Below are 15,963 nucleotides of genomic sequence, written 5' to 3' on the forward strand. Positions count from 1 at the left end.
GTTTGACCTAATGACATGGCAAACCTGCCCTGAAGAAAAACATGAATACTTGTGTTCTTTTGCCACCATGCTGAAATAACATGTTTTAAAAGCCATTCTTAACATGGGGAGGGAACAGTATTTGGTAACTATTCTGTGCTTCCACCTAACAATTTCATAGCAAAAACAATATTGTGAAGCTTGCATTAAACTTGAATTTCAAAACAGCAAAGTGACAAAAGTGCACACCATGGTTTAGAAATGTAAACATGTTTAGACTAACAACACGGCAGTATCGCCCCCCCCTCCACTCCCTCAAATAAAAACCTGCCATGAAACAAAAATATGAGTACTTATGTTTTTCTGTTAAGTTCTACAAAAAAAAAGTGATTACGTCCATTTTCCCGAAAAATCCATTCTGTTACTTTTTTTTACTCATATGTTTAATTGTGCAACATTTCAAAAACTTCCAAGGCGTAGTTATTGATAAACGAGTGCGGACAGATGGAACAAACGGACAAGGATGAATTTACAGGCCCACCCTCCTTTTGTCAGGGGACAAAAAAATTGTGAAGCTTGAATTTAACTTGAATAAACTATTTCGAAACACAAGGTCGCAAACGTGCACAAGCAGCATCTATTTTTATTCTAACGACCGACATGGCAGAATCGACCCCCACCCCCTCAAATAAAAACCTGCCATGTGCTCTTCTGACACCATGCTGAAATAATAACATTATTTTGAAAGACATTCTTAACATGGGGGACGGGTGTTTGGTAACTATTCCGTGCTTCCACCTAACGATTTAATAAAAAACAAAAGATCATGAGGGCTGGAATTTAACTCGATTAAACTTTTTAAAAATAGCGAGGACGCAAAGGTCAAGGTGGCAAAGGTCAACCAATCAACCAAAGCATGTTCACCTTTGCTTATTTTTACTCTTTTGCTATTTACTAGTAAGGTTGATGGTTACATTTCTTTGCACACATTAACATTTGGGGGGGGGGGGTAAATTTTACATTACGTCCACCTCTACATTTTTGGTTACAATGACCATATACAAAAGTATATCCTGATTACGAAAATCTCATTAAAATTTTGCGCAGACAAGTGCTTCTAGAGATATAAACACATGCATTCTGCATTGTAATTCAATGCCTGTCAGATTTGTATTTGCATAATACAAAAATCCACTTCTCTCCTATCGACACAGTCACCAACCATATCATTTGCAGGTGGGTATGCTGCCTATGATTTTCACAGTCAAATTTAGGGATTTATTTATCTACCACCCCCAACTAAAAAGGGGGGTGCTCTGCTCTGATATACGTTCTTTACATGAGGTTGGTGGTGTCTATTCCGAAAGCCGTTCTTAACATGGGGAGTTTCTATCAATCTAAACAGTTCATAAACAGTGAGAATCCCTAGATTCTAAAATCTGTTTATACTTTCTATTTTTATTCTAATTTTTCCTAATTTTTTTATTGCATACGGATTTACGCATTCCCTTATTTGCTTTTTCAGATTCAAACAGTACATGCAGCTTATCAACAACCATAGTTTACTTTTTTTGCAAGGGAGGGAAGAGGCTTCCATCAGACAATGCCAGTTAACGGGTCCTGCTAGTTTTTAATACACAGCAACAGTTTGAAGAATATTTGAGATCCAAATCTTGCTAATTTAGAGCATGAATGAATATAGTAAAATGTTTTTAATTTCAAGAGTTCTAAAACCAAGTTTTTTTGTTTTTCTTTCACTACCAATCTTGATACTTTTTCAGTTCCAGTTAAAATGCTAGGACTGAATTTCATACCAGATCTAAAATGGAAGACCTGTATATTTCTAAGATTGATGAAAAAATGGATCTTTCTAGTGCTCCAAAAGTATAAACTTATGTAATATGCTAGCTTTACAAAACTCATATACATCCAAAATTGTACCATTTCCACACATGGGCAGATGTTGCTTAGAGCAATTTTTACCTTCTTTGACAAAGTTCAAAATCAACTTCATAATCTCATGCGATGCATCGGTGATCTATGATTAATGTACACTAATCACGTTTCATATCTATGATTAATGTACACTAATCACATTTCATATCTATGATTAATGTACACTAATCACGTTTCATATCTATGATTAATGTACACTAATCACGTTTCATATCTATGATTAATGTACACTAATCACGTTTCACAAACCGTTTATGTATTCTCTTCTCACTACTTATGCATCCTTTGAACCAAACATAACTTGGCTTTCTCCGAAGCATGATGTCAACAGTCAAATTATTCCAAGTGTTGCCAATGAAAGCATAACAATGCTACATAAAAGAAAATAGTAAACTTTTAAATGTAGAAAAATATCCACAAAAAAATTTAAAAAAACTACCATAATTTTTAACTGTGTCAAGAAAAGTTGTTTAAGCAATTTTTTTTTTTTTTTTTCAAATAAGTGTTAGCAAATCTTTTTTTCAATGCCAGGGAGATTTCCTTAGGAAGATTTTTTTTTTTCCTCAAACTTTTGGATAGCATCAAATGACAACAAAGTGAACAAAGAAGTAGTGGACATGTAAGGAAGCTCCTTACAAACCGGATAGCTTTCAGCGATGCAAGTTAATATAGATTGCTACCAAATGTTTGCTTTCGCATAAACTCTAAAAGATGTCCTGCTTCTGCATTTTTGTTTGTTGTTGCCATTTAAAATGCCTACAGCTATATAAGTTTTATTATGCATGCAATATCCAGCTATATAAGTTTTATTATGCATGCAATATCCAGCTATATAAGTTTTATTATGCATGCAATTTTCAGCCATGATTTTTGCAAAGAAGGTTCCAGTCCGGATTGCTGTCCATCATCGACATTTAATATTGCCACATCTCCAGCCATAGTAGTCTGTTATGCTCCCTCTTTTTGCTAGGATGTACTCGTGGCCGCAGGTTGCACATTTTATTGATTTTTTTGCCACTAGTTTCCTCTGTTGACAAAAATCTATTACAGCATCAGGTGTCTGGAGCTGTTGTGCCAAGATGGTCAAATTCATTTTTTTTTTTTTTTTTCTTCTGACTTGCATGTAAGAAATGATGGATTTTTTCCCCTCTTCTAATTGGTATCCAAATTCTCGTCTGTTTAGACACATACACATGTTAAGTTGAAACCCAGTGTGCAGCATTGTCACTGGCTGATTGCCATGTTATGTGAGACAGCAGCTAAACATGAGCTATTGACATCATGTTCCGGGTAAAGCTGAGCCGAACGCCGAGTTACACCTCGTTCAAAGGATGCATAAGTACCTTCTTCTCTGCGGCTGCTTTCCTACAACCTTGCTTGTTTCTTATTTTCATGAAATGTGCTAGACCGACCTTTTAATCCTTGGTTCCTTCCTGTCAGACATTCATAAGAACATTCATCCACTACTTGGTCATCTTCAAGTTCAATTGCAACAGATTGTCATAAATCATTTTCAATCCACACATCTTTCAACTGACATTCATTTCACTTGAGCATCATTGATAAAAATACTGACTTATTAGTCATAACAAGTTTTCGAATTTCATGTATGATTATTGATTTCATTCATTGGATGATTTTTTTGTAGAATGTAAACTATGAAAACTCAATTTTCTTTCCCCCCCCCCCTCACAGAAATTTAGCTGTGGATATTTTTAAACTATGCAAAAATAATTTAATGAAACGTTCTAGATTTATCAAATAAGGTTTGAATCTATATAATTATTAAACTTTAAACCTTGCACCATATCTTCGATCAGGCGATTCCATCTTTTAAAAAAGGGATAAGTGATTTTATGATTTATATTTATGATAGGTGATTTATTTACATATATAGCTAAGAGGCTATGGGATGAGGGTGGGGAGTTGTTTGTTTTGGTTTGATTCTAGCTGATGGCACCCAAGGCATATGCATATATTTTAGTTTGGATTTCATTATCATGTATTCGGTTTAAAATAATCGATAGAGAATCGTCTTTAATGATAGATTTCATTATCATGTATTCGGTTTAAAATAATCGATAGAGAATCGTCTTTAATGATAGATTTCATTATCATGTATTTGGTTTAAAATAATCGATAGAGAATTGTTTATAATAATAGATTTCATTATAAATGTATTTGGTTTAAAATAATCGATAGAGAATTGTTTATAATAATAGATTTCATTATAAATGTATTCGGTTTAAAATAATCGATAGAGAATTGTTTATAATAATAGATTTCATTATAAATGTATTCGGTTTAAAATAATCGATAGAGAATTGTTTATAATAATAGATTTCATTATAAATGTATTTGGTTTAAAATAATCGATAGAGAATTGTTTATAATAATAGATTTCATTATAAATGTATTCGGTTTAAAATAATCGATAGAGAATCGTCTTTAATGATAGATTTCATTATAAATGTATTTGGTTTAAAATAATCGATAGAGAATTGTTTATAATAATAGATTTCATTATAAATGTATTCGGTTTAAAATAATCGATAGAGAATTGTTTATAATAATAGATTTCATTATAAATGTATTCGGTTTAAAATAATCGATAGAGAATTGTCTATGATAATGTGACACTTACGTCACCCGCGTGTCATCTAGTGGTGGAATGCTCCCCGATTGTTGGTCGTGTCTTTTGATGAGAATGTCAGCGGCCAGTACCTGAAAGAGACTCGTCGAGCGTTTCTGCAATGATGCCAAACAAATCAAAAAAGACAAGTCGATATTTGTTTTTGTGATTCAAAATTCCTTGTTATTCATAAAAGGTTACAATCGTCGTTTCGTATTTCACTATTAAGTTAGGGACTGGCCGTTTGTTAACTGCATAGTTATTTCTTTTTTGGTAAAAACTAAAAATACGTGGCAGGGTCAATCGATGAGGTCGGCTTTTTCGCTCGTTCGAGCCCAGGGGAGCAGATGTCTCTCTGTGTCTGTCGGTCTCTGTGCGTCTTGCACTCAAAACTCGCTGCTTATATTGTGGGGGCGGGAGCTATATCTTCTTTTTCTCTCATTCGGCCCTTTAGCCAATCAGGATGCCGGAACCGCTGTCACTCAAATCTTCACCAGGCGGCCTATGCCCAAAAAGGGGGTTGTTTCTTCTTCTTCTGTTGCAATCGAGTAGAATATCTCAGCCGGCGTGTGCCTAATAGAATTTGACGGGCCATTAAAACCAGAATGGTCTCGTTCAATTAACTTTGAGGGATCATAAAAATGAACCAAATCCAATTCCACAAAGGCCACGCGTCTTGTCAATAGAGGCCACTTACCCACCAGGGAGCAGTCAACAATGGTCGCTTTGTAAATTGGAATTTCATTGGTATCCTTCCTTTCACTCACGTATCGGGCTGCCATGGTAAATTAGCGTTTACAGCTTTCTTGGCCAAAAGAAGTATCCTTCGCACATACCATTCTGGCCCTTATCTACCTTTTTTCTCCTTTTTATTTTTTCTCTTCTGTTTACAACTGGTTTTTTCTATGCCTCTTTTCTCGGTCGTCTGCTACTTCTCTCAGTGTCTATCCCGTTGGGTGCATTTAGCTTGCAGTTTACTGCACCTTCGAGCTTTTTTTTTTTTTCTTTTTTTTACATAGGCATCACCACATTATCAAGGCCCAGAGGCCACTCAAGGATAAGGGTTAAAGAGTGTACAGTAGAAATTGGACAATATAGTAATCATTAGTAATGAAAATTTGGTAAATTTGATAACTTATATGGAACGGCTCATCAAGAACTTATTTACGTTAGACTTGAAGACAACCATATTGTAGTCAGCCGGAAAGCAGGAAAACGGAAGACAATTCCACAGGCGTGCAGTTCTAAGAAAGAAGCTTTGTTCATGGAATCTACGTTTAGGTTTAGGCACAGATAAAGAGTGGGGGGAATTATTGATAGTGTTTACAGCTAGACGAGTGTTTCTTGTGAAAGTTTGGCGAGGGGGGACCATAGATTGAAGCTCAGTCGAACACTTTCCATGAAAATAACGATACATCAGAGACAAACTCGCAGCATCTCTTCTGTGAGATAGAGGTTGCAAGGAGGAGAAAAGGACATCTCCTACGAGGCTACGAAGTCTATTTTGAACTCTATCAAGGCAGGACAAGTCCTTTCTAGCAGCTCCTGCCCAGATGTGGCAACAGTATTCCATCCTTGGACGTACCTGGCTCTTATATAGATAGAGAATAGCATCAGCAGTGAGATATTTACCGGATCGATAGAAAGATCCCACCATTTTTCCAGCGGCCTTGGCAACAGATTTGGTGTAATGGTTAAGCCCAGAAGCTTGTCAAAACTTGAGGCCTCCTGAAGACGAGAGCCATTCATTTCAATTGATGCCAAATGTGGATTAGAATGTTGATGATGTAAAGAGAGAAGCTTGGTTTTAGATGCATTAAAAGTAACCAGCCACTCCTTTCCCCATTGTACTACGTGCTCAAGATCAGAGGAGAGAGAATTGGAGAGAACTTGGTCGTTTACTGTCTTAGATGTGCTGCCATAAATGGTAGTGTCGTCAGCATAAATGTCTACAAATGATGTAAGGATGTGATTTGGAAGATCATTAATGTAGATCAGGAAAAAAGTTGGGCCCAGGATGGACACCTGAGGGACACCGGCATTAATACTGTGAGCTTCTGATTTTTGCCCCTCAACTACTACTCTTATGAACCTATCAGAAAGAAATGATTTAATAATTGAGAAGACTTTTCCAGCTATACCATAGCTAGCGATCTTATGAAGTAAACCTTTATGCCATACCCTATCAAAGGCTTTAGATATGTCAAGAGCAATTGCCCTAGAAAGATTGCCACCGTCGAGAGATTTGCTAATCCTATGAGATATAACTGTAAGCACATCTGCTGTAGATCTAGCAGAACGGAAACCATATTGAGTGTCACTAAGAAGGTTATTTTTGTTGAGATGGTTGATTACTTCTGTATTTAACACAGATTCTAGCAACTTACTCATGACGCACAGGAGACTTATTGGCCTGTACTGAGAGGGGGATGAGCGATCACCTGAATTCTTAAATACAGGGCATACAGATGAGATTTTCCAGGGAGATGGGAAACTATTCTCCTTAAGACAACGTTAACAGTTTTGTAAGTATGGGCGCTAGTTCAGGTTGAAGTTTTTTGAGTACTATAATTGGAATACCGTCAGGGCCAGTTGCTTTACTGGAATCAAGGTTTTTGATAAGCTTGGCAACATCACGTACAGATATACGTATATCACATAGCGTGTTTTCTGATACAGGAGGAAATATTGGGGGTTGGCGGCCTTGGTCGCAAAGGGTAGAATTAGCTGCAAAGTTCTTGACAAAGAGTTTGGCTTTGTCTGATGCTGACGAGATTACCTCAGGTCCATTGATAATAGTTGGGATAGAGCACACGCTTCTGTTCAGGATTCTGTTTGCTATTTGCCAAAACTGGTGGGAACCAAGCCGCTGCTCAGCTACTTTGGACTTAACAGATTGAGCATACAACTCTCTTGCGTTCCTTCTTACTTTCTTACAATGGTTGCTGGCAGTCCTGAAAGCGGCTTTAGTTTCCATACATCTATTACCTTTGAAGCAGTGGAAAAAGTGATTTCTGTGCAGCAGCACATTCTGGAGAGAACCAGCTTGTCTCAATAATAGAATTTATTATCATGTATTCGGTTTAAAATAATCGATAGAGAATTGTCTATGATAATAGAATTCATTATCATGTATCCGGTTTAAAATAATCGATAGAGAATTGTCTATGATAATAGAATTCATTATCATGTATTCGGTTTAAAATAATCGATAGAGAATTGTCTATAATAATAAATATGTAATGTGCATTAAAAAAAATTATATTTAAGTGTATCTTATGACCGAGCAACACTTAGTGGCCTTGGATATTATTTTAAATTTGAACTATTTTTATGTAAGTTATTGTATGTACATGAAACGCTTGAATATATTTTACAGTCTGAAGATATCAACAGTACATATGAGCTCGGCTTTCTTATTTCATTGACTATCTTTGCCAGTCAAATATAAAATATGAAAAAAAAAAAAAATGCTACATCTGACAAAAAGTAAAAACTATGATGTGCAGAATATCTGGAAAAGAAACAAAAAAAAGTTTGTAAAATGTTTAATCATAATTTTTTTAAATTACCAGAAGAAAATGGAACACCCCTCATGCAAATGAAAAAAAAAAAATCAAGATTGTTTAGCAATCAATGCACAATAATTGCTAGTACATAACAAAAATTGCTAGCACATAACAAAAATTGCTAGCACATAACAATAATTGCTAGCACATAACAATAATTGCTAGTACATAACAAAAATTGCTAGCACATAACAAAACCAAGGAAAACTGAAAAAACTGGTGAAGAATTTAAGGTTTTTGTCAAATTTGTTCACAACCGAATAATTGAAACAAAGAAAATGAGATAAAGTTTAAAAGACGTCAAGATTAGATACAAGAAACGAAAGGTGTTGATACTTATTCATATAAAATAGGATATTTAAGACAAAAGTTGATTCAAAATTTCCTCAATTGTGTTAAGTAGTCCTAAATTTCGATTACAGGATGACCTTGACTATGTGAATGACATATGTCTTGTAGAGTTAAAGAGTACTCGATGAGGAAAGAAAAACCACAACACTAAGCGAAACACAATAACTAAACAAGTCATGCACATTCAAATTCAAATCCTTTATCGATAAATCTGAGAAACAATAGACATATCAGCAAAATAAACTGCTCAGTGACATGCAATATGGTTTCCATTCTGTGAGATCTACAGCTGATGTACTAGTGAATCTCTCGAGAAGGCTTTATTTCTAGAGCAATAGCTCTTGATATATCAAGATGGGCAGGAGCTGCTAGAAAGACCTTATCCTGCTTTGACAAGAGTTCAAAATAGACTTCGTAGCCTCATAGAGGAATGCCCTTTTCTCTTCCTTGCAATCTCTTTCTCACAGAAGAGACATTGCAAGCCTGTCCCTGCTTTATCGGTTTTTTTTTATCGCAAGTGCTCATCCGAGCTCCAATCTATGGTTCTCTCTGCCAAACTTTGATGAAAAATACTCGTCTAGCTGAAACTACTATCAATAATTTCCCCCACTATTTATCTGTGCCTAAACCTAAACATAGATTCCATGAACAAAGCTTCTTTCTTAGAACTGCACGCCTGTGGAACTCTCTTCCGATTGCCTTCTTTCCAGCTGACTATAATTTGGTAGTCTTCAAATCCAATGTAAACAAATTCTTGATGAACCATCTCCTTAAGTAATCCAATTTACCAAATTTCCACGACTAACGATTACTACGATATCTCATTGACTACACTCATTAACCCTTATCGTCCAGTGACTCCTATGTAAAAAGAAAAAGATCGCCAGCTATTGAATAGCAAGAAATGTCCTCAATTATCAAATAATTATTAAATTCTTTCTCTTTGATAGGCTTATAAAAATAGCCAACTCATAGTATTAACCCGACGGTGTTCCTCAAGGTTCCCTCAGTGATCTCCCAAATCACATTCTTAGATCATTCATAGATGACACCACAATATATGGAAATACTTCAGAAGGCCAGCAATGACCAAAATCTTTCTGATTCTCCCTCTTTTGATCTTGAGAACGTGGTGCAATGAAGAAAAAAAAAAGTTTCTCTCCTTTCATCAGAATCACTCTAATCCTTATTATACTTCTATTGAAATGAATTGAAATTCTTGAACTTCTGGGAGTGACATTCACTCCTGATTTGAAACATCAAATCTGTTGCCAAGATTGCTGGAAAAATGGTTGGATCATTCTACTGCTCCAGTAGGTGAATCTCACTGCTGATGCAATAGGGCAGTCGATTTTGGAACCTCGCTGGGGAAATGGTGATGATAGTTGGGGTTTGACATAGAAAAGACCTACACGAAATATTGTTTTTCAAACTCGTTATCTTTGCTTGAGGAAATGACTTGAAAAATTGAAGCTATTAAAAGTTTTTCGGTGAATTGTCAAGAACGTCCCGTCATCAAAACAATCCGTACTGTTAAGAAAATGGAATCATTATTTAAAATATATTTTAAACTACATTTTTAAACAAAATGAGTGAGGATAATGAATTAATAAAATAAATATTAAGTGTAAAGGCAAAATTTTTTTTTTTTAAATAATGACCAAAGTTCGCTTTTTTATTTCAGGAATTTTTTTTTGGTGGAAATATTTTAGATTTCACCGTTTCAAAACACGCTCGTTATTGATATTGAAAATTAACGTTTGTTTATTATTTAATTTGAAAACATTACGATTTAGGCTTAATTATTTCGAAAGGAAAAACGAAAAAGACTTGGTTAAAATATGTGTTATATTTCAATTGTCTGCAGTGAACTTAAACATATTTGTTTTATCTTTTTAATTTGTTTTTCTATTCAAATGAACGTCAAAAACATTCATTTTTGCACCAACCTAATATTTCACATCAAATTCTATTTGAAATTTTTATTAAAATATGGTAATACTCCAGTTTTATATTAAAAAAAAAAAAAAAAAAAAATAGTCCATACAATTTTATTCTACACATTCTTTATGAAATATAACCACGTAAATTTTCAAGTTTTTCTACTTAATAAAAAATACTTTGCAGAAAATTAGTGTCAAACTTTTATTTTTTTTATTTTTAGGGAGTAATTGTTTTTAAGTAGTATTTTTCTTCTAAACTTATAGTTTTAAAATCAGATAACCCACAAAGATTAATACAAGTAAATAAGGAAACTGCTTTAAAGGTTTTTCGTTATTTGTGCATCTATGTTATTGTGCTAAAATAACTTTATTATTTAGAAAGTCATTCTTAACATGGAGAAGATAGAAGGTTGTGTTGTAACTAGTGTTGGGACGATTCCTAATTTTTATACGATTCCGATTCCAGGAAAATATTGATTAACGATTCCAATACCAAGTACGATTCCGATTCCTAGGGAATTATTGTTTTGAAATATACCAGGTAGTTTTATACTTATGGTCGGTAGTTCCCAAATATGTTCCCTAATTTTGGAAGAGATATTTTATGTCTACACCGTCGTGTTTTGGTTTAAATAAAATTATTATATAGTAAACTAAACGGAAAACTTAGCAAAATTTATTTTAGAGAAAATTTATTTTACTTAATTGGAATACAGAAAAAAAACTCAAAGAAAATAGAATTTATCCTTCAGAGAAAAAATAAATAAAATAGAATTTATATAACAGAACAAAAACAAGAAAATTAGAGAATAAATACACACGATTCATTATTTTGGTCCTCATAATTAACAGATTTAATGAATTAAATAAAAAAAATATAACGGAAGAGAAAGAAAATATATACTAATTAAATATAAAAAAGATAAATATTTAATTTAATAATTTATAAATGAACGAGCGTAATGAAAAAAAAAACAATATACTATGTGACATGGCGCCGTAGATACAAAATAACCTTTCCAAAGTTAACGACCATACATGAGAAATACCATTAATCGAAAGTTTTTGTGTTTTATACTAAAAAGGTAGGTATAGCGAAAAGTTACAATTAAAGGAATTTCAAAAACGATTTTTTGTTTGGTTATTGATAGTTATATTTGTGACGGCAGTTCTTCAGACCTCCATAATTCACAAGGAGTAGTTAACACCTATTATTTTTTCTTACTTTTTCATTGCTTTTACACGTTGTTTCTAATGTGAAGAATAAGTTTAGCCAAACTAATTTTGAAATAGGGTATATCAAAGGAACACATATAAAAATGATACCACTATAAAAAACAAATGAAATACTAGATAAAATTGAGCAAACATAATTACCAAAAATTACAGAAAAAGATAACAAAACAAAAAATGGTGAAGTTTGTTGAGTGAAATGAATTATTGAAAGAAAATTAATTGAACTAATAGAAATGTTAAATAAAAAAATGTCACATTTCAATATTTTTTTAATAATTAAATTCTCAGGGTTGTCGAAATTAAAAATTAAGTGATTTTTTTTATTAGACTTCTTTCGAAGCTTGTTACCTTGAAAAATACAGTTAAAACCCTGTTTTTTTAAATAAATTGAAAAATAAACGCAATTAAAATAATTTAATTGATAATTGAAACTTTAAAAACGTATTAAACATTGAAAAATTACTTATCTCACAAATTAACGTCCAATAAAGTAAATCCAGTCTTCATACAAGAATTCGGTTATAATAAATATATCTTTCCCAAACTTAAAAATTAAGTCCTTTTTTTTTTTTTTTTTTTTTTTTTGAGAGAGAGAGAGTGCTTTAAAATCGCCGGGGAGTGCCGCCTAAAATTTTAAAGAAGTAAATTTTAGGAGTTTAGTGCCTTTCAAAGACGGTTATTTATTATCATCATTTAATTTCCTTTTTTTCCTCCCCCCCCACACCTTTCCACATGGTTCAGTAGTTAACCAGTGCTCCTGTTGCTGTCAGTCAGCTATCTTTACCTAAGTTTTAATTTCTAGTTAAAAGAATTTTTCATGAATAGAATCAGCATTTTTTTAAATTATTTTTTTAGTTGTATATATTGTATTTACTCTTTGAAGTTAAGGAGGGTTAAAAAAATTGGTGACACCTAGATGGTGACGTAGGCAAAAAAAAAAAAAAAAAAAAGACACTGCGATTTCGACCCTCACTAATAAAACTGCTCTGAGTGACTAGTTGGTAATTTTTTGTTCCTTTTCTTTTTTATTTTGCTCCTCCAATTTATTTGGATGCTTCATAGTTTTAACATGTTGGTTGTGGTCATGTTAGATGGTTTTATTCCTCGCGATATTTTAATTTGACAGATTTTGCAAATGGCTTTCAACTCATCATCTTCATCAACTTCAAAAAGTTTCCATGCAAGACTTTTTTTGGACTTTGGTGTTGCGCGTTCTATCCCAACCATTATCAATGGACCAGAGGTCATCTCATCAGCGTCAGACAGGGCGAAACTATTTGCAAAGAACTTTGCAGCTAATTCTACCCTATGCGACGAAGGCCATCAACTCCCCATATTTCCTCCTAAAACACAGAACAAGCTAGGTAACATACAAATATCCATGCATGAGGTCGCCAAGCTAATCAAGAACCTAGATTCTAGTAAGGCAACTGGCCCTGATGGCATCCCAATTATAGTGTTAAAAAAGCTTCAGCCAGAACTTGCTGCCATACTTACGAAACTATTTAAGCGCTGCCTTAAGGAGAAGTGCTTTCCGACCCCCTGGAAGACCTCATCAGTTTTCCCTGTATTTAAGAATTCAGGTGATAAGTCCACTCCCTTTCAGTACAGACCAATGTCTCCTGTGTGTTATGAGTAAGTTGCTGGAATCCATATTAAATAGAGAAATAGTCAACCACCTCAGCAGGAATAACCTTCTTAGTGACACACAATATGGTTTCCGCTCTGCAAGATCTACCGCAGATGTGCTGACGGTTATATCTCACAGGATTAGTGAATCTCTTGACAAAGGCTTCCTTTCTAGGGCAATTGCTCTTGACATATCAAAGGCCTTCGACAAGGTATGGCATAAGGGTCTACTTCACAAGATTTCCAGCTACAGTATAACTGGAAATGTTTTCTCAATCATTAAATCATTTCTCTCCGATAGGCTCATAAGAGTAGTGGAAGATGGACAAAAATCGGAGGCCTGCAATATAAATGCTGGAGTCCTTCAGGGGTCAATCCTGGGCCCAACTCTCTTCCTGATCTACACCAATGACCTCCCTAAACACATACTTAAATCATTCATTGACATCTATGCTGATGACACGACCATCTATAGCAACACATCAAAGGCTGTAAATGACAAAGTTCTCTCGGATTCTCTCTCCTCTGATCTCGAGCGCATGGTTCAGTGGGGGAAGATGTGGCTGTTAATGCATCCAAAACCAAACTCCTATCCTTACATCATCAACGCTGATCCCCATCTGGCATCAATTGTGATGGATGGCTCTCGTCTGGGTGAGGCCCCGTGTTTTGACAAGCTTCTGGGTTTGACCTTTACTCCTGATCTGAAATGGAACACGTACATCAAGTCTGTTGCCAAGGTCGCTGGAAAGATGGTGGGATCCTTCTATCGCTCTAGAAGATATCTCACTACTGATGCAATTCTCTATCTATATAAAAGCCAAGTACGTCCAAGGATGGAATACTGTTGCCATATCTGGGCAGGAGCTGCTAAAAACAGCCTATCCTGCCTTGACAGAGTACAAAATAGACTTCGTGGTTTAGTGGGGGATGCTCTTTTCTCTACCCTGCAACCTCTCTCCCACAGAAGAGACGTTGCAAGCCTATCCTTGTTTTATCATTATTTTCATGGCAGGTGCTCATCTGAACTCCAATCCCTGGTCCCCCCCTCGCCAATCTTTCACGAAAAACACCCGTCTAGCTGAATCCACTGTGAAAAATTTCCCCCACTCTATATCTGTGCCTAAATCAAAACGCGGATTCCATGAACAAAGCTTCTTTCTTAGAACTGCACGCCTGTGGAACTCTGTTCCGTCTGCCTGCTTCCCTCCGGACTACAACTTGGATGTCTTCAAGTCAAATGTTAACAAATTCCTAATGAACCGCCCCCCCTAATTAAACACTTCATCAAATCTCCACACTAACGTAATGTACTTGCAATAACCCTTATCCCTGAGTGGCTTCCGGGCCTTGATAAGTGGTGATCACTGTGTAAAAAAAAAAAAAAAAAATCCGCTAAAAAAGACAAAAAGAAAAAAATATAAAGGGATGGGGCAGTAAATTGTACCAACCGGTAGTTAACAAAAAAAAACTTATAGAATTTAATTTTTGAAACCAATGTATAAAAGTTTACATAATGAAATGCAAATATGCATTTTCTTTTGAATTTATTTTGGTTGACTGTGTTCAATTCACACATGGTTGATGCGGTTCAATATTGCTAAACTATAAGTCTTAAGTAAAATTCTATTTATAAATACTTTTTAAAATGAAATTATTTAATTAATAGTAAATATTATTTAGACATAAAAATTAATTGATTACAAAACCTTTTAAAAATATATATATTAATTTCTTTTTCGTTCGGCAAAAATCTGCGCAAAACACTTAATTTTCAATTTAAAATTCTAGAAAAAAGATTATATTATTCTGCTTTTAGTATAATCAAATTCAGGGTTTTATCTTTCTGGATTGGTTGGTTGGTTGTTTTTGTTTTACGGCATATCAACCCTTTTCGGGTTATTTAATGCTGAATCCAAAGATTTTGAAGAAAATATTTTTAATAGAATATATTTGTTGTTTTCACGTTGGTTTCTATTTAACCCATAGTTGGGACCCTAACAGGTACTACCACTCCGGGTCAGGGAGGTAATTAAAGGGTGGCTCCACACTCCCCAAAGCCCACAAGATGGGGCCTCACCACTGGATACAGTTTAAGGTCATATCCAGGACCATCTTTCTGGAGAAAAAAATTTAAAAAAATGGATTTTATTTCAATGAAATTAAAAAAAAAAACTTGACTGAATTGAATTAATTACCCTTGAATTAACGAAGGGGTTATTTAATAACTTTAGGTTTGGAAGAGATAGGTATGGGGTCGATTTTTTTGAAACTTCAAAAGAAACCGACTACTGTCAAAACTTTGCGAAATAATACAACGTGATCAATTTCATTTTGGAGATATTTCTTTCAAAAGCCTTCTTTTAAAAACGAAAAAAAAGTACATTGTTCTATTAAACCTTTTACTGTTTAAATAATTTGACTTTGCTCGTTTTATTTTAAGAAAATATAAGTTGAAAAAGCATTTTCATTCAGTATTAGAAGATTTGTCAGTAAAAAAAAAACAATCGCCAAAAAGATAAGCGTTTTTTTTTTTATTTTTACTCGCAATGTAGAGCCCTGCATACTTCTTTTCAAGTCAACTCTTTTGTAGTTTTGATTACAATAGAGCTGAATGAATGAACCTTGTAAGGGAGGGGCACTAAGCATTGCCCTGTTAATAATGAAT

Source organism: Euprymna scolopes, chromosome 20, assembly GCF_053919585.1.
Source record: "Euprymna scolopes isolate OS-2025 chromosome 20, ASM5391958v1, whole genome shotgun sequence".
Classification (NCBI taxonomy): Eukaryota; Metazoa; Mollusca; class Cephalopoda; order Sepiida; family Sepiolidae; genus Euprymna; species Euprymna scolopes.